This window comes from Narcine bancroftii, chromosome 11 (assembly GCF_036971445.1).
Source record: "Narcine bancroftii isolate sNarBan1 chromosome 11, sNarBan1.hap1, whole genome shotgun sequence".
In the NCBI taxonomy this organism is placed as follows: domain Eukaryota; kingdom Metazoa; phylum Chordata; class Chondrichthyes; order Torpediniformes; family Narcinidae; genus Narcine; species Narcine bancroftii.
Window position 1 is genome coordinate 52,157,027 of NC_091479.1, and position 25,497 is coordinate 52,182,523.

Here is a 25,497-nt window from a genome sequence, read left to right on the forward strand (position 1 = left end):
CTAAAAATATATCTGATTTCCAACTAATGAAATACATTTCCTCATCACCACTAAGGCTAATTTAACAAATTTCAATTGATATATTAATAGTTTTAATTTGGGTCTTGTTCATTCAATATTTCCTAATAAAAATAAAGTTTGATTTTGCGGAAAAACATCTCCTGTAGCTTGTTCCAAAAAATTTATAATTCTCCCTAAAAAGATCTTACATTAGGACAAAGATAAGTTGAATGCAAGAAAGTTGCTACATCTTCACCACACTTAAAACATTGATCTGATAATTCTGATTTTATTCTAATCAATTTCTCTAGTGTAAGAAGTAACTGTAGAAGAAAAACTAGTTGTGAATTCCTTCCTCACTGCTGTAGTGTGGAACTCTGGTCAATAGTTCCAGACTGCTGAGTTGAAGTGAATTAATACATCTCCCCTGGATCACGTGATCCCTATTGCCAAATCAGCTTCCTGCAGTGCTTTTCATATCCAACTGCGTGACTCACCTGATTCTAGGTGTAGCTTTCAGAAAAAATCCTTGCTGACATCTGGTACATGACTAATGTAAAAACAATTATACTGAACTAATTTATATCATACATTACTACAACATTCAAATCCATTTCCCACATTTGTCTAGACTTATGAACTCCTCAATTAAAAATTCCTACTAGTAATAAAGAATACATTATCGAAGTAAACATTTTAACAATACCTCTTTATAAGGAATTTCTATTTCAGTACAACATGGTTGGTCCTAACATATCCTTCAAATATGTCCTTAGTTGGAAAGAGCAAAAAAGATTGCGATGAGTTATACAATATTTATTTCTCAGTTGCTCAAATGACATTATTTTACCCCTTTCATCACAATCTTCAACATTTATAATCCCCTTACGAAACCAGCTATTCAGAAATTGATGATCCTTCGAATAAGAGACGAGGATTTGTATATCCACTTACACCAATTTCATAATTTATTTTATTCCATATATTAATCAAATGTTTCAACAGTGGTTTATCTTTATCACCAACCATTAATTTCAATTCCCACTTGGATATAAATTCTTCTGCTTTTCCTCTCTCCTATTTTATTTGATTCAAATTTAACCCATGGCAATTTTTTCCCTTTCAAAAATAGAAGCAAGAAATCTCATTTGAGCTGCTCGATACTAATTTTCAAAATGAGGAAGCTGTAGTCCTGTCAATGTAGAATTTGCATTGAGAGAAACGCAGCTGTCTTTAGCTATCTTATTGAATTGGCTAAAATGGCATAACATGAGAGCAAATATCCTGGAGGAGTGTGGGTCACTTGTAGCATGCGATTCAATCGGAAATGTGTTCACATGACATAAACTCATGATGCAGACTGTTTTCTAAGAATGGAAAACAAGAGGAAGGTTGTCTAGGTCTCCAGCAGGATATAGATCACAAGATAAAGGAGTAGAAGTACGCCCTTTGAGTCTATTCCACTATTCTTGCATTCAGCCCCACTGCCCAGCTCTCTCCCCATTACCCTTGATTCCTTGACTAATCAAATACCTTCAATCTCTGCCTGAAATACGCCCAATGACCTCAATTCCACAGATTCACGATCCACTGACAAAATAATTTGTTCCACATTTGTTTTAAATTGACACCCTTTTATCCTGAAATTATGCTCTCCTGTCCTAGAATCCCCTACCATGGGAAACATCATTGCCATATGTACTCTGCCTAGGGCATCCAGCATTTGAAATTCTTCTGAGGTCCCCCGTATCCTTCTGTACTCCAACTAGTACAGTCAAAGAGTCGACAATTGTTCCTCATACACTAACCCTTTCATTCCTGATATCATTCCAGTAAATCATCTCTGACCTTCTCCAACACCAGCACATCTTTTCTCAAATACGGCACCCAAAACTCTAAACCTGATTGAATGGAAAGGGAATTCTCCAACAACACAGACACAACAGTTACATGATATTATGTCTTGTTGATATTTACAATAATTATTGAAAAGTCAATTAATAATTTGCAAAAGATGCCGGGTCTCTTTTTTGGACTATTATCATAACCGGAAGCTTGTTGCTGAGTTACGAGACCAGAGGATCCCAAAACACAGCAGCAATAGATATTCACCAAGACAAATGGTTGCTTAAATAAAAGTTGATTTTAATTATCTTTAAACATGAAAACAGAATTACTCTTTAACTTATCACCATTTTACTAACTTACTTTACCTAACTTACCCCCCTTCTAATTCTAAGTGCACGTGTGTGTAATGTGTGTGTAAGTTCAGAAAAGTTCCTTGATTCACAGTCCAATCTCACTTCTCATTCCTCCAAGTCCACTGTATGCAGGCCATTCTTATACTGTGCACAGAATTGAACATATCAAAAGTTCACCAGACTTTGGTGCTCAAAAGGTGAATGATTACCACTCGGGAAGGTTCTTGTTGGTTTTCAGAGAGAGGTGCGTTGTTCAGGGAAGCATTAGTGTTTATTTGTGCTCAACGAATCAGCATCTGAAAACCGTTATATCATCAGAAAAGCTCTCATAGCTTTAGCATGGAGCAGAGCTGATCCAGGACTTTGCAGGTATTTAAGGGAGTGTGTGGGCAGGGTTTGTTCTGGATCAACAATCTCACCAAATGACACTGCTTGAAATCAAGATTCAAACCATTTTGAGGAATACAACAGGAATTGTTCAACAAGAGGCTGGTGTTCCCTGAGGAGTTTTCTTTCAATAGTGGAAATGATTTTTTTTTAAAAAAGCCCATTAATCTTCCTGATGCAAATCTTTGTATTTAACTTTCAGGTTGCTCTCTGTTGTTAACTTGGAGGCCTTTAATGTGGTGACAGGGTGGAATCTTTGCTTTAACCAAGCAGTTTTCTTGCAATTTTCCAGCTGTAGGATGCGGTGCAGTTGCTTGCAAGTTTAACAAGTGGGATTATGATGTGAAACTGCAAGTCACAGCGTGATTTTTGTTTTTGAAAATGCAGATGTGAAAATGTTAACTTTGGTCTCTTTGGTTTGATTAAGTTTACAGAGGAGACGTTGGGTCAAGCTGAGAAGACAGAGTTGGATGCCCATTAGGCGAATCTGCTGGGCAAAGCAGAAAGCACAAAACAAGGGACTGAAAAAATAATGAAGCAGACTGAAGTGACGTTGAACCAAACCCAGGTAAAGAATTTAATTTTGTGCAGTGTACTTAAGAGACCAAACAATTTGGGCTTTTAGTGGTGACCTATTTAAATGAACAAAATCTGATTAGAATAGAAGTTTATGGAATGTTTAGAAGTTGCCACAAAAAAATGGAGCATATAAATTAGATGTTGTAATTAAGATAAATGAACAATACAATGAGCCTGGTGTCACAGCATCTGACTCACTACCATACATCACCATTAAACCTTCTCCCCAATATGAACTTGATGACTGTAGAGCTTATTGAAAGAATCAAAGACTTGTTGATCCAAACCAAGGCTTTTATTAGCAAAAGACAGGAGCTCTTCACAGGTGGCCGACCAGTCCGGAATGATCTGACCTGGCTAGGGACACAACCCTTTAAGGCCCAGAGAGTAGGCGTGGCTAAGCTCTTAGCCAATCGCTGTAAGTGCAGTCTAGATACTGTAACTATATACACTATGTATATTGGTGATAGATCTGTACCATCACAATGTCAAAGTATATGCCAGAATTTATTGTACATCACTGTTAAACCTTCTCACTCCAGTGAATCTGGTGTCAGCATTATCTGTCTAAGCCTAAGTTAACCGTTCAACATTCTTCCCACTCTGAACCTGGGGTTACAGTATCTAACAGAGTTTATCGTGCAACACTGATAAACCTTATTAACCCTGTGAACCTGGGGTCACAGTATATTCCACAATTTATCGTACATCACCGCTAAACCTGCTCCCCACTGTGAACCTGGGGTTACAGTATCTTTTACAGTTTAGCGTACATCACTGATAAACTTTCTCCCAATTGTGAATTCGGTGTCACAGTATCTGCCTCAGTTTTCCGTACATCACCATTAAACCTCTCCCCAATGTGAACCTGGTGTCACTTTATCTGCCACATTTTATTTTACATCACCGTTAAACCTTTTTCTTACTGTGAAACTTTCGTCACTTTATCTGCCACAGTTTATTTTTTTTTTATCACCGTTAAACCTTATTCCCGTAGTAAACCTGCTTTCACAGTATCTGCCACAGTTTATTTTTTTTTATCACCGTTAAACCTTATTCCCATAGTAAACCTGCTTTCACAGTATCTGCCACAGTTTATTGTACATAAATTTTAAACCTTCTCACTACTGAAAACACGGAGAAACAGTATCTGACTCAGTTTACCGTACATCATCGTTAAACCTTATATCCACTGTGCACCTGGTGTCACAGTATCTGACACAGTTTATAGTACATCACTGTTAAACTTCTCACAAATGTGAATCCTGTCTCACAGTTTCTGCCTCAGTCTACTGTACATCACCATTAAACTTTATCCCCACTGTACACCTGGTGTCACATTATCTATCTCAACATACCATACATCACCGTTAAACCTTATTCCCATGTGAACCTGGTGTCACAATATCTACCTCAGTCTACCGTACATGACCGTTAAACTTTCTCCCCACTGTGAACCTAGTGTCACAGTATCTGACACAGTTTATCGGACATTACTATTCAACATTCTCACTGCTGTGAACCCAGTGTCACAGTATCTGTCTCAGTCTACTGTACATCATCGTTAAACCCTCTACAACTCTGAACCTGGTGTCACTGTATCTGCATCAGTCTACAGTACATCACCATTAAACCTTATCCTCACTGTGCATCTGGTGTCACATTATCTCCCTCAACATACTGTACATCACTGTTAAATCTGATCCCCCTGTGAACCTGGTGTCACAGTATCTGACACAGTTCATAGTATATCACTGTTAAACCTTCTCACAAATGTGAATCCTACTATAAAATAATACTCCCCTTCTAAGTCTCGCTGTATTCGAATCCCCACCTATTTTAAAAATTCCAAAAAAAAGAGAAAAATCAATCCCAAAACAAACTAATCAAAAGTAGTAGCCCCCTAAAAATCTGGGTGTGGTAAAGTCCATAAGTGGGAGGTGACTAAAGGACTCAGTGTCACCCACCCCCAGTCAGACTTTCACAAAGTCCTGAAACAAAAACATTCAACCCAGTGATTCCAGTCCCAATGATTTTTCCGGATCTTCAATATCGAGAAGACTTTGCGTCAATTCAACTTTTTTTCCCATTCTTTCCATATTTTCCAATCTTCCCATTTCCATTCCCATTGACCCTTCCCTTCGATGACAATGGTGACGATCGCCCATTTCCTCGTACTTCTGGCAATGAATTAGCAAATATTAAAGCATCATGGTCATTTTCAAAAAACTGAGATTGAAAATTCCCATAAAAATCTTTCAATACTGCCGCATAACGAAAAGCAAATTTATATCCCTTTTGCCACGATACTTCTTAGGCTGAATTAAATTCTCGGTCTCTTCTGATAATTTCTTGACTCAGATCTGCATTAAAAAAAACCCTATTATTTTGAACCATCAGTGGAGCTTGATTTTGCCGTGTTTTCTGCACCACCAAACGGAGGATCATCTCTCTATCTTGATATTTAAAACAGCGAATCAAAACTGCTCGTGGTAATTGGCCTGGAAACAGTTTCTTCCTTAACGCTCTGTTTGCTCGATCTAATTCCAGTCCATCTGGAACGAATTACCTGCCCTACACTTCTGGGATCCATTTCTTCAAAACCTTTATCGGATCCGAACCTTCCATATCTTCCAGAAGACCCACTATCTTAACATTATTTCTACGACTTTGGTTTGCTAATAAGTCAAATTTCTTCAATAATTCCTTCTTCTGAATCCCCTAATCTACAAAAGGATCTTCCACTATTTCCATTTTTTCTCTATTACGCTCCACTTGACACTTGCATTCAAGAAAGCCTCCTCAATCTTTTTAACATGATCTTGCACAGTATCCACTGATCGTGTCCATCTCGTAACATCACTCTTAACTACATTAATATCTTGCTTCATAAAAGTTATCTTTTCAAACACAGTGTTCATTTTAGTTTTCATTTCTGAAAATCCTTAACTCATCTGATGAGTCATCTGCATTGATATATTTGCCATATCTTCCATGAGCTGATCAATCCCTTCTAGAATTGGAAACACAGAATCCAGTCCAGGATCCATCACCTCCCTTTGAGGCCGAACATCTTTTGCCTTAGTCCCCAGTTCTTCAAACTCAAATGAAGTTGAGCACTCTTCTTCCTCCAAAGCAGTAGGTCCTCTTCCAGTGCGGCTACAGGTCTGGACACCCGACAACAGCATGCCTACCTCATCAGCTGGCATCACTTGGGTCCCCCATAGCCCACACCTTCTCCAAAGTTTCGTGGACACTCGACGCATGGAGCATGCCTGGTAGGGCCACCCACCGTGCAGGTGCATCTTCCGACGCTATACTGTGCACCCCCGGACCACCAGGCAATGCTGCAGGCACGCAGGCCTGTCCTCACTCAGCTGGCCCGCCCTCACGCCCGAGTTAACGAGCGTATGAGTTGAAACCGGCCGAACTCATCACTGAGCCTGCACCATCTTGCGATTCCACAAGATGGCGACGGTGTATTACTAAGTCGGGCAGGAGTCTTCTGAGGCTTGGGGACTCCAGTGAACAACTCCGTTGCTTCAACTTGAACTAGGCCTCGATTCTTCAACAATTTTGTAAGGTAATTTCTTCTGTAACTGTGTTTTCACTTTTTTTCACATTTGCAGCTATTTCGATCCTCCACTATTCCCAAGTCTATAAACAGTATTTTTAATCACTTTTACAACTTTTAAAATTGAGCATTTAATAGTCTAACTGGGGAAGGTTGGAACCACATGTCTACCCTCTGCGCCATCTTGTCACAGTATCTGACATAGTTTATAGTAAATCACTGTTAAACCTTCTCATTCCTCTGTTTCTGCCTCAGTCTACCTTTAATCAACATTAAATATTCTCCCCCTGTTAACTTGGTGTTAAAGTATCAGCCTAAGTTTACCACACATCACCATTAAACCTTCTTCCCAGTGTGAGACCATTTTTACTGTATCTGCCATAGTTTATTGTAAATCACTGTTATACCTTCTCACTACTGTGAACTTGGTGTTACAGAGTCTGCCAAAGTCTACCTTACATCATCAGTAAACCTTCTCCCAAATGTGAGCCTGGTGTTATTGTATCTGCCACAATTTATTGTACATCACCGTTAAACATTCTCCACCATGTGAACCTGGTGTCACTGTGTTCACGAAAGGTTATCGTACAGCTCTGTAAAACATTTTCCCCACTATGAACCCAGTGTCACAGTAACTGCCTCAGTTTCCCATACATCACCAATAAAGCTTTTTTTTCCTACTCTGAGCCCAGTATCAACGTATCTACGTAGTCTCCCGTACATCACCATTAACCTCCTCCCCATTGTGCACCAGATTTCACAGTATCTGCCACAGTTTATTGTACATCATTTTAAAACCTTCTCACTACTGTAATCCAGGAGTCATATAATCTGCCTTATTCTACCGCACATCTCTGTTAACCCTTCTCAATACTGTGAACACGGTGTCACAGTGTCTGCCAAAGTCGACTGTACATCACATTCACCCCATGTTGACCCATTTTTCACTGTTTTTCCCACCATTTATCGTTCATCAGAGTTCAACCTTCTCCCCACTGTAAACTTGGAGTCACAGTATATTCCACAGTTTATTGTACATCACTGATATACCTTCTCCTCATTGTGAATGCAGTGTCACCGTATCTGCGTCAGTCTTCCGTACATCACCATAAACTTCTCCCCAATGTGAACTTGGTGTCACTTTATCTGCCACAGTTAATATTACATCACCATAAAACATTGTTCCAACTGTGTACCTGGTATCACGGTATCTACCACACCTTATCATGCATTACTGTTAAACCTTCTCACTACTGTGAACTTGATGTCACAGTATCTGCCAAACTCTACTGTATATCACTGTTAAATATTCTCCCCATTGTGAACCTCATGTCACAGTATCTGACACAGTTTATTGTACATTACTGTTAAACCTGCCGGATAAGCTCCAGATAGTGAAAGAGGACTTCTCGCATCTGCAGCAACTGGGGCCTCGCCGCTCCACCTGGTCCAGAGCCTCTGGTGGCTGGCGCCCCTGCAGAGATTATCGATGGCTTAATGACATGACAGTATCTGACCGTTACCCCATCCCTCTCATTCAGGATTTTACGGCCAATCTGCATGGCGCGAGGTTATTCTCCAAGGTCGATCTGGTGCGCGTGTGTCATCAATCCCATTGTCGCCTGAGGACATCCCCAAAACAGCCATCATCACCCCCTTCGGCTTGTTCAAATTTCTACGCATGCCTTTGGAGCTCAAAATCATCACCCAGACATTCCAGCACCTCATAAATACGTGGCGCAGGGATTTGAATTTCATGTTCATTTATCTGGATGACATTCTTGTCGCCAGCAGAGACTGGGCACAAATCAAGTCTCACCTGCACACCCTCTTCTCCCTACTGGCTGAATCTGGCCTAACAATCAACCTGGCCAAATGCCAGTTCCGGAAAGAGTCCATGCAGTTTCTGGGCCACATCATCATGGCCGAAGGAGCTACACCAGCTGCTATGAAGGTCACTGCATTCAGAGATTTTCCATGCCCGGACAACCACAAGGGGCTACAAGAGTTTGCAGGTATGGTCACCTTCTATAACCGATTCATTCCAGGAGCTGCACACATCATGCAGCCACTCTTCGCCAAGGACAAGATACTCGCCTGGACTCCAGAGGCCAACAGGGCATTCAAAGCCACGAAAGTTGCCTTCATGAAGGCTACCCTGCTCCTCCACCCACGCACCGACCTTCCTATGGTGCTCTCCATCGATGCCTCTGCCACTGCCATTGATGCAGGTTAAGGGACAGTGGAAACCACTGGAATTCTTTAGCCAACTTCTTCATCCGCCAGACCGCAAGTATAGTGTTTTCAACCGTGAGTTTCTGGGTATGTACCTTGCTGTGCCTCATTTTCGCTATTTCTTGGAGGGGAGGCCTTTCACAATTTATACCGACCACAAACCCCTCACTCAAGCTCTCGCTATAGCTAGAGATCCCTGGTCGGCCCACTTACACTGTCACCTGTCCTTTGTATCGGAGTTCACCACCCACATTCAGCACAAGGCAGGGAAAGACAATGTGGTGACTGAAGCGCTCTCCCAACCGGCCATTTGCTCGCTGATACCCAGCCTAGACTATGACCAGCTTGTCCCAGATCAGAAGTCCGATGAGGAGATGCAGGCCTTCAGGACTGCCATCATGGGCCTGCGGTTCCAGATCCTCCCGAATCCTCTCAGTGATGAGCACCCTGCGACCAATGGTTCCCTAGCAGTGGCGCAGGCAATTCTTTACCATATCCACGAGCTTTTCCACCCTTCCATCAGGTCCAAGGTTCATATGGTGGCAGAACACTTCGTCTGGCACAGGCTTCGAAAGCAGATTGTGGACTGGGCCAGAACCTGCACCCATTGCCAGCTTTCCAAGGTACACAGGCACACCAGAATGCCCGTGCAGGATTTTGAACACGTCCGAGAACGTTTCAGCCACATACATGTGGACATTGCCAGCTCCTTACCCGTTTCCCGAAGTAACTGTTACCTTTTCACAGTGGTAGACTGCACCACTCGTTGGCCTGAGGTGATCCCGATGCCAGATGCCTCCACGGACTCATACTCCCAAGCACTTTTGACAGGTTAGGTTACCTGGTTTGGCGTCCTGGCCCACCTCACCAGCGAATGTGGCACGCAGTTCACCTCTGCACTCTGGGCACAGCTCATCAACAGACTGGGAATTGAGCTGCATCACACAACGGTCTATCACCCACATACCAATGGACTGGTCGAACGATTGCATCGCCACCTTAAGTCGGCACTTGTGGCCTGCGTCACCGGCCCCAACTCAGTGGATAGGCTGCCTTGGGTAATCCTGGGAATCCGTTAGACACCCAAAGAAGACCTGCAGATGTCATCTGTTGATCTGGTCTACGGTAAACCACTAGCCCTACCTGGTGACTTTATCAATGCACCTCACAACCTGCAACAGTCACCGCACGATTTATTTCTCCGACTCCGGGCCCAGTTTGACTCATTCACACTCCCACCACCGCCCAGACATGGCACACAGGCCTCTTACATCCCCAGTGAGGCCCTTCCACAGCACTCCTTCAAAGACCATATGAAGAGCCGTACAGAGTCATCCATCATTCGGGATCAACCTTCACACCAGACATCAGTGGTAAGAGGGAACTGTTTACTGTGGACAGATTAAAGACAGCATACCTCGACCCCAACGAGCCAGTGGTCGCGGCTCAACCCAAGAAGTGAGGCTGCCCGGCAAAAAAGGCCATTGGTGCTGGTTCTGGGGGTCTGTGTGGCGGCAAGCCATGACGCAGGCAATCCAGCCCCTCATGTCACGCACGTGGCGGGGCAGCCAGCCAAAGTGGCGCTGTCGGGGGTTTCTCCCTGACCTCGGCACCAGACTCAGAAGCCCGCATCCTGCAGCCCACGTGACCCCCCCAGCGACGTCCGGTCCCCCGGTGTGCTTCTCAGTCAGGTCCGGGCTGGGAGCATAAGACCAGCCAGGCAGACCTGAATAAAGGAGTTTTTGCTCACTGAACTCAACCCATCTGGTTGTGAGGTCATTCAGTAACAGAGTAGCCGCCGCTACAGTAGTATCTTAATTTCTTTTCCTTTCTTTTCTCTTTTATATGTTATATACATATATTTGTAAACACTGTAACATTGTGATTTGATATTAATTGTTATAATATTTGATTTAAAGGAGGCTGGTCCAAAAAAGGCATAAAAAAGATTTTAATATGGGGACAGGAATAAAAGAAAAACAGAGGGTACTGGTGTGAGGGAGGGAAGGGTAATATTGTTGTGGGGTAGGTTCAGATGGGTCAGCTGAAGGGACTCGACCGATCCATCCATGATTTGTCCAGCATCTTCCTGCCATATAGTGGTGAACCAGGGCTTTGCCTGATGGGGACACGGTCCTCTGAGCTCTGCACAGATAGACTGTGCTTTTCTCGAAAACACACTTCTTCAGGTAAAGCAGAGGAAGTGTGTAGGGGTAGGGAGGGGGTGATGGGGGAAGAGTTGGGACCCTCCAAAATCATTATGATCAGGCCTCGGAGACAGCATCTCTATCACTCGTATTTCTCTTCCCAGGAGAAGGAGCGATCTCAGAGACAAGACACGAGTCCAGAAGAACCTCACATCCCAGATGAACAGAGGTCGGACAACATCATGATGGCCTGAATCTCTCCCCTTCTTCTCCCTCTGGGCCTGCCAACCCCATTCCCTGCATCTTCCATGTCCCTTCACCCATGCCCCCTTTCTTCCCTACCCCTCCTCCATCCCAACACCCTCCTGCTTACCTTCCCCTTCCCTCACACCTATGCCCTAATCCAAGCCCTCCTCCCTTCACCTCCCCTTCCCCCTCCCCCTTTCCCCTTACTACCCTAACCTAGGGGAAGGAGTGGTAGGGGAAGGGGGTAGGAGAAAGGGGGTAATGGAAGTGGGGTGAGTAAGGGGTAGGCTTGGGGGTGTGGGTATGGGATAGGGGTAAGGGGTATGGTTTGGGGAAGGGATAGGTGTAGGGTATAGGGGTAGGGTTTAGGGTTGGGTTGGGTGAGAGTAAGGGTTAGGGCCGGGATAGAGGTAACATCATGGTTAGGGTTAGGAGACATGGGCTAGGATTAGGTCTAGGTTTAGGGTGAGGTTTAGAGTTTGGGGATGTGGGTTTGTGATGGGTTTAGGGGAAGGGGGTAGGAGAAGGAGGTAGAGGTAGGGTGAGTGTTTGGGTTAGAGGAAGGTGGGTAGAATTAGGGTTGGGGTTAGGGGACAGCGTAGGGGTAGAGATAGAGTTAGGGGATGGGGTAGGGGTAGAGTTAGGGGACGTGGAATAGTGATGGGGGTATCGGTAGTGTTAAGGTTAGGGTTTGTTAGGGGTTAGAGTTAGGAGTAGGGGAATGGGAAGGGGGAGGGGAACTGGGAGGTGAAGGGGGAAGGAAATGGGGAGGGTAATGGGCAGGGGAATGGGGAGGGGAATGTAATGGAAGATTAAAACCGTTTTTTTTTACTTTTGCAACCTTTGCTTCTGCAAGGCTGAGAACCTGCTTGTTTTTTAGAATCTGCAGACTTAAGCTAAATTCCACCGAGGGGCCAGAGATGCAGTTATCTGACAAAAGGACATCTGTGTACCAAGAACATTTAATCTTCCTGCTTGTTTTGGTCACAGGCTGTCAGAGGCCTAGCCTTGATGCAAAATAACCATTGTATTCAAAGTGTTGGAAACAGAAGTACCTTCACAGAAATTGCTTGAGACAAACATTGAGAACAAAGAACATTTATTATACAACAGTGCAAAGTTGGGTGTTTCCCCTTAGCCTGGGAATATACACACACACTGGGGCTCACCCAACTTTTATACAGTTGATTTCAGTATAGGAATACCCTCCCCCTTACATTCTTCTGCCTCCTGGATAGGTTTTGCATTAGGCAATCCTGCCTGCCTACATTCTGTTTCTGTGAACTTGAAGGACCAGGGGGTATCCTGTTGGTGTCTCATCATGTCATTATCCTCATTGCCCTTATTCACAAACCTGTCTTTGTTCTAATTTACACCTTCCCAACTCTCAGCGACAACCTCTTCATATGTAGAACTTGCTAATACTGTCTAGGCCTTACTAATTACATATGCAAAACCTGCTAATTCTATCTAGGGCTAGGAGACCCTTATCTTATTCAGACTAACTCTGCTTCCTACATTCTATTATCTATTGTCTATCCTTATCTCATTCATTCGGTGAACTTGCTGATTCTGTCTAAAGGCTAGAAGATTCTTATCTTATTCTGACTAACTCTGCTTCCTACATTCTAATATCCATTTCTTATCCTGTTCATACTGGCTTTATTCATTTACACATATATCTATATTAGTTTCCTCATCTTCATATATTTATATCAGTTTTACTCATCTCTCACAATCCTCACTTTTCTTTTAGATCAGTGATACTGATCTCTCAACTGAAATGTATTACTTGCAAACTTGGTCTTTTTCCCAGCTGGTCAGTAAACGAACTGCAGTTTCAGTATCATTAGACAGAATTAGGGAAACATACATCCTTTGGGTTATAGTGTTCTGATGAGGGGTTCGATTAATTAAATACTGCACACAAGTCTTTAGGCAGGGGAGCACCATAATGGCCAGAATAGCGAGTCCAGCTGCTCTAAGGGCTGTGGGTATCAGACTCCAGTTACCAATAAAAAGTCTAGTTCATCCCACACCGGACCAATGTTGCCAAGTCTGAACCTGGGCATGGGAAGATTTTGGAACTCCTGAAGAAGTGTCTTTAACCGCCTGACCGTTGTGAGCATTGTCATTAACCAGTCTTTCACAAACGTTGCCTTCAGCAGGCCAACGAGTAATCGAGAGCCAGGCGGTTTTGTTGAACTGTGGCTCGTATCTGTCGTCTTTCTTCAGCCCATAAATGCAGGGCCATCGCTGTCTGTTCAGTGATGATCTCCAAGGCTGCCTGGAGTCTGATTAAACGATTTAAATGCCAAGCAGCTTTAGTATTCTGGACAGCTAAAGTCATTTACAACTGGAACTCCCCTTACAGTGGTGGTTTTTTAACATTCCGAATGTCTGTGTGACCCAAAAGATGCTTTACAGGAGACCAAGTTGGGGAGCGGTGTTTCTTGTCACTTAACCTGTGAGTTGCAGCTTGTCTGTGAACATTAGCATATGTATTAACTCTATCTCTGCCACATGTACCATCCTGACTACCATTCTGCCTGTCTTTGTCCCACCATCTCCTTTGTGCTATCCCTTTAAAACTCCTCTCTTTAATACCTGTAGAGGCCAAAATACAAATCAAATCTACTCCTCTAGAGCTGTTCTGTTCCCCTGGTCCATGTTGGGATCCTATATTAACCCATACCCCACTATGACTAGACTCTATACCTGCGCCCTGTCTACATTCTAAAGGTAAATAATTGTCACCTCTGCTGTCCCTGTTCCAGAAGGACTTAATACACTGTGAGCAATTTGGTGATTTCCCAAAAATTGGGAACCAACAAGTAAACAAAACAGCAAATGGTAAAAACAGCATTACAGCACTTTTTCCCGGCGTAATGTAACTTTCAGATCAGAAGGATGAAGGTCAGCACGCCAGGTGGAGGGTAGATTATCAATGTCGTTAGTCTGTGGTTCAGCAGCTCGTTTAATTTGTTGGATGTGGCTCCATCCCTTTTCTTTCATTCGCACTGCGGTGTCTGTAATCAAAAGTACACAATAGGAGCCATCCCAGACAGGTTTTAGTTGGTGATCTTGCCATGCTTTTACATATACCCAATCACCAGGTTTAATAGAATGAATAGGATACTCCAGGGGTGGGCAGTAACAGCTGCATGTCTATTTTCTCCGTGAGCGCAGCCTGTTTGGCAGCTGCATCTGCCTGTCTGTTCCCCTGTGCTTCAGGACTGTCACCACCTTGATGGCTCCGTACATGAACTACAGCTATTTCCTCAGGTAATGTAAGAGTATCTAGAGATTGGACAATTGAGTTTTCATGGATCAACTTTTGTCCTTTTCCAGTTATAATTCACCGCTCTTTTCAGTTCTTCCCAAAGGTGTGCACTACACCAAAAGCGTACTTTGAGTCTGTGTAGATCGTGCCCACCTTGTTCTCTAGACCCTGGAGAGCTCTACAGAGGGTATACAATTCACAAGATTGTGCTGACCAATGACCGGGAAGGTGACCGGCTTCAATCATCATTCCTTCTTTCCCATCCACTACACTATACCCGCTATAGCAAGTGCCATCAATGCAATGGGAAGATCCATCAATAAACCACCTTTCACCCTCCTGTAAAGGCTTGTGAGAGATGAGGAAACTTGACATAAAATATGAAAGATGGGGAAACTAGTGCAGACATGTGGAGTGATGGATTAAACCAGTATGAACAGGCTAAGCATGGAAATTAGAATGCAGGAAGCAGAGTCAGCCTATGTCAGATAAGAACCTTCTAGTCTTTTCCACAGGATCAGTGAGCCCACCGTATGAATAAGATAAGGAGAGGTAAGGAATAATAGAATGTAGGAAGTAGAGGTAGTCTGGATGAGATAAGGGTCTCCTAGCCCTAGACAGAAGTACCAAGTTCTACATATATAATTAGTAAGCCTTACACAGATTTATCAAGTTATGCATATTAAATTAGTAAACCCTAGACAGGATTAGCGAACTCTGCATATGAAGAGACTGTAGCTCTGAGAGTTGGAAAGGTTTGAATGGGGACAAGGGCAAGGTTGTGATGATAATGACATGATGAGACACCGACAGGATACCCCCTGGTCCTCCAAGTTCACAGAAACTGCACGTAGGCAGGAAGGATTGCCTAATGCCACACCCATCCAGGGGGCAGAAGAATGTAAGGGGGAGGGCACTCTGATACTGAAATCAACTGTATAAAAGTTGGGTGAGCCCCAGTGTATGTGTGTATTCCCAGGGTAAGGGGAAGCACCCAACTTTGCATTGTTGTTTAATAAATGTTCTTTGTTCTCAATTTTTGTCTCGAGCAATTTCTGTGAAGGTACATCTATTTCTAACAAATGGGACCTCGTCCGGGATCACACTCCCTCCACTGACAGAGTGCCCAAAGACAGGGGTAGCTGCACCCCAGCTGATTCAGCTGGACTCACGGACAGAGGGTGACTGGTCAGTGGATGAAGCGATTGATATCTGAGAAGAGGCATTGAGAACAAACAACGGGAGGACGTTAAGGAAGCACGCTAGGATTAGCTACTGGATCCCGGTAAGAGGAATTTAAGGTACTTCTATTTCTAACAGGCTCATCACTTAAATCCTCTCTAATTTTAGTCTGTAAATCTATTACCTCTAAACATACATGCTCTAACTCATTTATGGTATTGTTAGAATTTGGAGAAACCAAGAAAGCTGCTGGATTGTGTTCTTTATTCGTAATCAGGGTCAAATCATCCCTATCCATTAGGATCGCTTCATATTTTAAAATTCTAGAGTCTGTGAGCCACCTTCCAGCATGTTGTAAGAGAATATTGCGGACTGTGTGAGGTGTGTGAACTATCATCGGGGCACCAAACATAATCTTTCGTCCTTCCTCAACTAAAATAGCAGTGGCTGCGATGGCTTGCACACACTCTGGCCAACCACGACAAATAGGGTCTAAAACTTTTGACAGAAAAGCAACTGGCTGTCTATAGCCTGCCCTCTCTTGTGTTAGTACTCCGGTGGCTACACCTCCTTTCGCATTGGTATATATGTCAAATGGCTTATTTAGGTTGGGTAAAGCCAACACTGGGGCACTAATAAGGTGCTGTTTCACCAAGTTAAAATCTTTAATCTCTTCCTCTGTCCAGACAACAGCTTCGCCCCCTAGAATCGTGAGTTTATCATAGAGAAATCTGACCAGGCTAGAATAATTTTCAATCCAGATTCTACAGTATCCCACTAAACCAAGGAATTTCCTAAGTTCTTGGGCATTCTTGGGAGGGGGGATCTGTAGAATACCACGTATCCTCTCTGGACTTATTTTCCTAGTTCCCTGACTTACCAGATGACCTAAGTATTTAACTTCTGATTGAACAAATTGTAATTTGGATTCGCTCACTCTGAGACCCTTATTCTCCAGAAAATTCAAAAGTTCAACAGTATACTGTTTAACTAATTCGTAAGTTTTTCCCATAATTAACAAATCATCAACATATTGTATCAACTGACAATTCTCTCTCCGAGGAGCCTCATCTAGTATTTGTTCTAAGACCTGACCGAATAAATTTGGTGATTCTGTAAAGCCCTGGGGAAGGACTGTCCACCGGTATTGATTCTTGCGTCCAGTAAAAGATTTTCCCATTCAAAGGCAAAAATGTCTCTGCTCTCTGTTGCTAACAGGCAAGTCCAGAAAGCATCTTTGAGGTCAATCACACTAAACCATTTACTATGGGGATTGATTTTACCCATTATTGTATAGGGATTAGGTACAACTGGGTGACGGGTGAGAATAATTTTGTTCAGCTCCCTCAAGTCCTGCACTAATCGATAGGTACCATCTGGTTTTTGGACAGGTAAAATTGGGGTATTAAAAGGTGACATACAAGGTTCGAGTATACCATCTTTCACCAACTGGTCAATTACTGGCTGCAGCCCCTTTCGGCCAGCTATAGGAATTGGATACTGTTTTCATCTAATTACTTGTTCAGAATCTTTTAAAGTAACTTGCAGGGGAGGAATATCTAACACTCCTCTATTGCCTCTTTCTGCCCATACGCCAGGATTTATTAGTTCTCAATCTTCCTCGCTTAATACATACAATTGAACCCCGATACCCTATTCCTGCGGTCTGGTGCCGATAGCCAATTGGTCCTGTAAATCTCGTCCTAACAAACAAACTCCAGCTTGGGGAACTAGTAAAATATCCTCTGTTATTACCTTTTCTCCCATTTGTATTCTTACATCTCTTAATACAGGGACTGTAAAGTCCCTTCCTCCAAATCCCGAAATCATCACGGTCCCCTCTATCTTAACACCCTCGGGTGGTTGTAAAATACTAGACTGGGCTGCCCCAGAATCTACTAAAAAGGTCATCTTGTCACTGTGGGGTTCTATGCTTAAATTTACCAGTGGTTCTCTGTGCAGCCCCACGGTGTGTATTGACTGAGAACCGTGACCCCCCCCATTCATAATCTGCTTCCATCTGTCGGACTCTGGCTTTACCCTACCCTTAATTTAGTCTATGTGTCGTCTGAGTTCAGCATGCTCGTTAAATGAAGTGATAGGAGAATCAGTTTATTACACAGCATAAGAATAAAGCTTAACAGAGCTCTGGTTCAGTCGTTAGTTCATAGTAGGGAGAGGAGAGGAGAGGAGAGAAGAGAAAAGGAGAGAAAAGGAGAGAGGAGAAGGACAGAAAAGAAAAGAGTCTGCGGCAGGTAAGAAAACTTTTTTAAAAGTCTCTTACCAGGGTCTGCGGGGAGGAGTCGGCGTCGGAGGCGGCCATTGGTTGAGCGAGCGTACAGGAGAGTGTGACGGGAAGATAAGGTCTTTTTAAAGACTCGTACTGGGGACAGAGCCTAGCAGTAGGGAGAGGAGAGGAGAGGAGAGAAGAGAAAAGGAGAGAAAAGGAGAGAGGAGAAGGACAGAAAAGAAGAGTCCGGGGCAGGTAAGAAAACTTTTTTAAAAGTCTCTTACCAGGGTCTGCGGGGAGGAGTCGGCGTCGGAGGCGGCCATTGGTCGAGCGAGCGTACAGGAGAGTGTGTAGGGGTTAATTGGTAAAAGGCCAATAAATAAGAGGGACAGCGAGCGGCCCAGCGAGTGAGTGGCACAGTGAAGGAATGGGACTTCCAGGCTTTGGCTCCTCAGGCTTCGGCGAAAGCAGGCGGAGAGAAAGCTAAGATAGTCTTTATTACTACTTCATTGGGGTAAGGGATGAGTGTTAAGGCTGTGTGTTGTCGGGAGTGCCGGATGTGGGAGGTCCTGGAGTCTTCCAGACTCCCGGATGTCCATATCTGCACTAGGTGTGTCGAGCTGCAGATTCGCAGGGACCGTGTTAGGGAACTAGAGCTACAGCTCGATGACCTCAGGCTGGTTAGGGAAACAGAGGAAGTCATAGACAGGAGTTACAGCCAGGTGGTCACGCCAGGGCCACGGGAGGATGAAAGGTGGGTAACTGTTAGGAGAGGGACAAAAGAACGTAAGGTGCCAGAGAGGAGCCCTGTGAATGTAACCCTCAGCAATAAGTATGCCTCTTTGAGCACTGTTGAGGGGGACATCAAGGTTGGGGGGAGTGACAGTGGCTGTGCCTCCGGCACGAGGTCAGCCCCTGTAGCTCAGAAAGGGAGGGAAAGGAAGATGAGGGCAATTGTGGTAGGAGACTCCATAGTTAAGAGGACGGATAGGGGATTCTGCGGACGCAGCAAGGAGAACCGGATGGTGGTTTGCCTCCCTGGTGCCAGGGTCCGAGATGTTGCTGCTCGTGTCCCAGATATCCTAAAGTGGGAGGGACAGGAGCCAGAGGTCGTGGTACATGTAGGTACCAATGACATAGGGAGAATTAGAGAAGAGGTCCTAAAAAGTGAGTACAGGCAGTTAGGTAAGGAGTTAAAAAGAAGGATCGCAAAGGGGGTAATCTCTGGATTACTCCCTGTGCCACGTGACAGTGTGAATAGAAATAGAATGAGGTGGAGGATTAACCCACGTGGCTGAAGGGGTGGAGTAAGGGGCAGGGTTTTAAGTTTCTGGATAACTGGGACCTTTTTTGGGGGAGATGTGACCTGTACAGTAAGGACGGGTTACACTTAAATCCCAGGGGGACCAGAATCCTGGCAGAGGTTTTTGCTAGGGCTACTCAGGATCCTTTAAACTAGAATGATTGGGGGGAGGGAACAAAATAGTACAGAGCAGTAAGGAGAAGGTTAGAATGCAAACAAAGAAAGTTTGTAGTAAGTATTTGAATATGGATGGGCAGGTGATAGAGAAGGGAAATGCTCTGGAAGAAGATGAAGGGCAATTGGCAGGAAAAGTAAATAATGTTGTTCTTAAAGATGAGGGAAAACAGGGATTAAAAATTGGGAAATCCCTGAAATTCATATATTTTAATGCCAGGAGTATTGTAAAAAAGGTGGATGAGCTGAAGGTGTGGATTGATACTTGGAAGTATGATGTGGTAGCGATTAGTGAGACATGGTTGCAGGAGGGATGTGATTGGCAACTGAATATCCCTGGGTTTCGTTGTTTTAGGTGTGATAGAGTCGGAGGGGCAAGAGGAGGTGGGGTTGCATTGCTTGTCAGGGAAAATATTACAGCGGTGCCTAGGAAGGATAGATTAGAGGGCACATCCACGGAGGCTATTTGGGTGGAACTGAGGAGTAGGAAAGGAGAGGTTACACTTGTAGGGGTGTATTATAGACCACCCGGAGGGGACCGAGACCTAGAGGAGCAAATCTGTAGGGAGATAGTAGATATTTGTGATAAGCACAGGGTTGTAATTATGGGAGATTTTAATTTTCCACATATAGATTGGGAAACACATTCTGTGAAAGGAATGGATGGGTTAGAGTTTGTGAAATGTGTGCAAGATAGTTTTTTACAACAATATGTAGAGGTGCCGACCAGAGAAGGAGCAGTGTTAGATCTACTGTTGGCAAATGGGATGGGTCAAGTGACGGAGGTTAGTGTTGGCGAGCACTTCGGGTCCAGTGATCATAATGCCATCAGCTTCAATGTCATTATGGAAAGAGAGAAATCAGGGCCAAGGATTGAGGTTTTTGATTGGGGAAAAGCTAGATTTGAGGAGATGCGAAAGGACTTGCAGGGTGTGCATTGGGACAATTTGTTTTATGGGCAGGATGTAGTAGAGAGATGGAAGTCTTTTAAAGATCAGATTTTGAGAGTGCAAAAGCTTTATGTTCCTGTTAGGTTAAAAGGAGGGGCAAAAGGTTTGAGAGAGCCGTGGTTTTCAAGGAATATTGGAAACTTGGTTCGAAGAAAAAGGGAGGCATACATTAGATATAAGAAGCATGGAGTTAAGGAGATGTTTGAAAGATACATTGAATGTAAGAGGAATCTTAAGAGAGGAATTAGGAAAGCTAAAAGAAGGTACGAGAAAACTATGGCAAGCAGGGTGAAAACTAATCCAAAAGAGTTCTACAAATATGTTAATGGTAAGAGGAAAGCTAGAGACAAAATTGGTCCCTTAGAAAATCAGAGTGGAAAACTGTGTGTGGAGCCTAGAGAAATGGGGGAGATATTGAACAGTTTCTTTTCTTCGGTATTCACTAAGGAGAAGGATATTGGGAGATGTGGGATAAAAAAAGCAAATTGGGGAAATATGGGGAATATAGAGATTACAAAAGGTGTAGTTTTAAGGCTTTTGAAGAATATAAAGGTGGATAAGTCTCCGGGACCAGACGGGATCTTCCCCAGGACATTGAGAGAAGTGAAGGAGGAAATAGCAGAGGCTCTGGCGGTAATTTTCCAAATGTCATTAGATATGGGGATAGTGCCGGAGGATTGGCGCATTGCGCATGTGGTTCCGTTATTTAAAAAGGGTTCAAGGAGGAAGCCTGGCAACTATCGGCCTGTAAGTTTGATGTCTGTGGTAGGTAAATTAATGGAGAAAATTCTTAGAGATAGTACTTATAAACATCTGAATAGACAGGGTCTGATCAGGAGCACTCAACATGGATTTGTGGGAGGAAGGTCATGTTTGATCAATCTGATTGAATTTTTTGAAGAGGTGACTAGGAATGTGGATGAGGGTAGCGCAGTGGATGTTGTCTATATGGACTTCAGTAAGGCCTTCGATAAGGTACCACATGGAAGGTTAGTTAGGAAGGTGCAGTCTTTAGGTATAAATTTTAAGATAGTCAAATGGATTGAACATTAGCTGAAAGGGAGAGGCCAGAGAGTGGTAGTGGATAATTGTCTGTCAGGTTGGAGGCCGGTGACCAGTGGTGTGCCTCAAGGATCTGTATTGGGCCCATTGTTGTTCGTTATATACATTAATGATCTAAATGATGGGGTGGTGAATTGGATTAGTAAATATGCAGACGATACTAAGATAGGTGGAATAGTGGATAATGAAGAAGGTTTTCAAGGATTGCAGAGGGATTTGGGCTGCTTAGAAAAGTGGGCTGAAAAATGGCAGATGGAATTTAATGCTGATAAGTGTGAGGTGCTTCATTTTGGTAAGAAGAATCAGAATAGGACATATGTGGTAAATGGGAGAGCATTGAGGAATACAGAAGAGCAGAAAGATTTAGGAGTAACGGTACATCATTCCCTGAAGGTAGAAACTCACGTGAATAGGGTGGTGAAGAAGGCTTTTAGTATGCTGGCCTTTATCAATCATTGCATTGAATATAGGAGTTGGGAGGTGATGTTGAGATTGTATAAGACGTTGGTGCGGCCTAATTTGGAGTTCTGTGTGCAGTTCTGGTCGCCTAATTATAGGAAGGATATAAACAGAGTGGAGAGAGTGCAGAGAAGTTTTACCAGAATGTTGCCTGGGTTTAAGCATCTGGAGTATGGGGAGAGATTGGACAGATTGGGTCTTTATTCTTTGGAGCATAGAAGGTTGAGAGGGGATTTGATAGAAGTATTTAAGATTATGAAAGGGATAGACAGAATGGATGTGGATAGACTATTTCCGTTAAGAGGAGGAAAGATTAAAACAAGAGGACATGAGTTAAGAATTAAGGGGCAGAGGTTTAGAGGTAACATAAGGGGGAACTTCTTTACTCAGAGAGTGGTAGCTGTGTGGAATGATCTTCCGGGAGAAATAGTGGCGACGGAGTCAATTGTATTATTTAAGAAAAGGTTGGACAGGTATATGGATGAGAAGAAGATGGAGGGTTATGGGCATTGTGCAGGGAGGTGGGACTAGAAAGGGGTGTTTGGTTCGGTGCGGACTAGAAGGGCCTAATGGCCTGTTTCCGTGCTGTAATTGTTATGTTATGTTATGTTAACTGATAATTAACTAATGGTTTAATGAATAATTCTGAAAATGAGGCCATTGTCGTCTCAAAGCATATTTCCCTGTCAATGTTTGCAATAATACTCTAGTCAATATACTTTTCTATAAAAATATTCTGATTGCTGCATAACTCTTTAAAAAAATATGTTTGGAAGTGAATATGGAATTGATTGAAAAAGATATTGAATACAAGGAAAAATATTCATTTTAACACACTTCACATGTGTCATTTATGTCAAAGGAAGACCTTTCCTTTTAATTAAATCAGCTTTAATTTTTGTCTTTAGTAAAACATAATTCAACGTACACAAATATTGATAAGCTGCATCAACCAATACCCATAAATATTTAATTTTCTTAGTCCATCTAAGCTGTGTAATCTGTTTACCAGCAGTATAATCTTCCTCTGTAATTGATAATATGTTCCTCTTATCCCAATTAACCTTATAAGCAGACATTTCTCCATATTGTACCAAACAGGTTTGCAGATGTCATAATGATTGCTGAGGATTTGTTAAATATATTAGTACGTCATCTGCAAACAAATGAATCTTACATTCCTCTTCATTTATTTTAATCCCACTAATTTTATCATTTTATCTTTTAGCCTGGGCTACCGGTTCTATCACCAATGGCGACAAAGGACAGCATTGCCTTGTGGAGCGTGTTAAATTAAACGTATCTGAAATTTGTCCATTCGTCACCATACTCGCCAAAGGATTTTTATACAAGGCTTTAACCCAAAAAAGGTAAAAAAGGTCCAAACTTAAACCTTTCAAGTATTTTAAATAAAAAATACCTTTCAACTCGATCAAAGGCTTTTTCCGCATCTAATGCCACTATCACTGATTGATACAAACAATGTCTTGACACATTAATCAACGTCAACAGTCAAACAATATTTTCAGAAGAAAATCTATTCTTAATGAAACCTGCTTGATCAACGTATTAAACGTGTCAAATACTTTGCAAGTCTATTAGCTACTATCTTATAATCTACATTTAAAAAAGAAATTGGTCGATATGAGACAACTTTCAATGGGGCTCTTTCTTTTTCCCGAACCAACACCAGCCTATTCCTGTTGGGCATCTCAGCTACTTCATTGCACATTTGCTCTTCTAGTTCCCTCTTCCCATTTGGCGGCCTATAATATACCCTTATAATAATAACCTCACCCTTCTTATTTTTTAGTTTTACCCACACTGCCTCCCTCGAAAAGCATTTCTGTCAAAGAAGGATGAACACGCTGTCGGGCGGCAAGAATGGTGTTTTTAACATCGCCATTGGGGGGAAAATGCCCATAAATGTGTCCTGCCATGTACCTATTACAGAAGAAAGGCAGGAAATGAAAAACCAGCTTCTATTATTGGCTTCGGCAGCTGGTACAAGAATGGGCCTATTTTATCTTCAAGATGACATTTTTCTTGTAGACACAAGTGCTGAGGTCCGTTTGCTCCCACCCAACCTATTTTGAAATATAAACCACATCAATAACAACACCTGGCTCTTCAAACAGCAAATGGGACTATAATTCCCTGCTTTGGCACATGACGGGTCATGTTTGGGATAGGAGGTGTGACATTCCATTGGAATTGCGTATTGGCTTCCATTGCACAACCCATTATGGGTGCAGATTTTTTAAGGTCCCATGACTTGCTAGTAGACGTGAAGTGGAGGAAATTAGTTCACGCTACCACTTTTCAAACATACCCACTGGTCTGCAGCAAAGGGAGAGTTTCCATCTCGGGGTCCAGACCCTGCACAAAGATGCCTACGCTGCCCTGCTCAATGAATTTCCCGGTATTATCTCTCCGAATTTCAATACCTCCAAAACAGTACATCGAGGGCCATTGCCAACATCTCACATTCTTTAGCCGTCCTTTATGGCCATTGGAGATAAAATATCGTGCATTGTATCGAGCCACACGGCACTTCCAATTTGTTTTGGAGGGTCGGCATTTCACTGTGTTCACAGACCACCAGCCACTCATTTTTGCCTTCAGCAAAATAACGGATCCATGGTCAGCAAGACAGCGGGTGTTTTAGTTTCTGTTGACGGTTCTGTGGGGGGGATGTAGCAGTTGTCTTGTGGGCCGAGTGGGCAAGGTTCTTTGGCATGCGCGTGAAGTCATAAGACAGATAGCTTGGAACTAATTCATTTAATTCACTGCCCTAACTGCCCACGCGTGGTGCTGCGTGCTGAGGAATGGCACATTGATCTGTGGATTCTCCTGCCGAAAGGCGTGGGACACTCTCAGGGCTTAATTTAAACCTGTGGTCCTGTGGATTGGCAGCAAACTCATAATGATGTTTCACCTTGACCCATGGAGCCCGGGACATGCAGTAAATCAAAGAAGCCTGTAAAGTCTAAATAAAGCAGTCTTGTGTTGACTAGCCTGGTGTGTGTGTGTGTGTGTGTGTGTGTGTGTGTGTGTGTGTGTGTGTGTGTGTGTGTGTGTGTGTGTGTGTGTGTGTGTGTGTGTGTGTGTGTGTGTGTGTGTGTGTGTGTGTGTGTGTTGCTTTAGTAGCTCTATCGAAGTAGCCGCTACATATATAAATATTTGGGGTGATTATCGCACTTACAGGATACTTTTCATCCATCTTACAGCCTGTGGGAAGAAGCTATTCCCCAGCCTGGCAGTCCTGATTTTGATGATGGACGTGGTTGAAGATGCTGTGCACTGCACGGAAATGGTCTTTTTACTGTTCCTTGAGCCCTATTTGAACAACACTCCCAGTAAATGTCATCTACAGAAGGAAGGGACACCCCAGTGATCCTCACAACTCTTTGCATCATTCCTGACTGATGCTTTACAGCTACTAGACCATCCAAAGGTTTAGCCAGACAGGAGACTCAACTGCA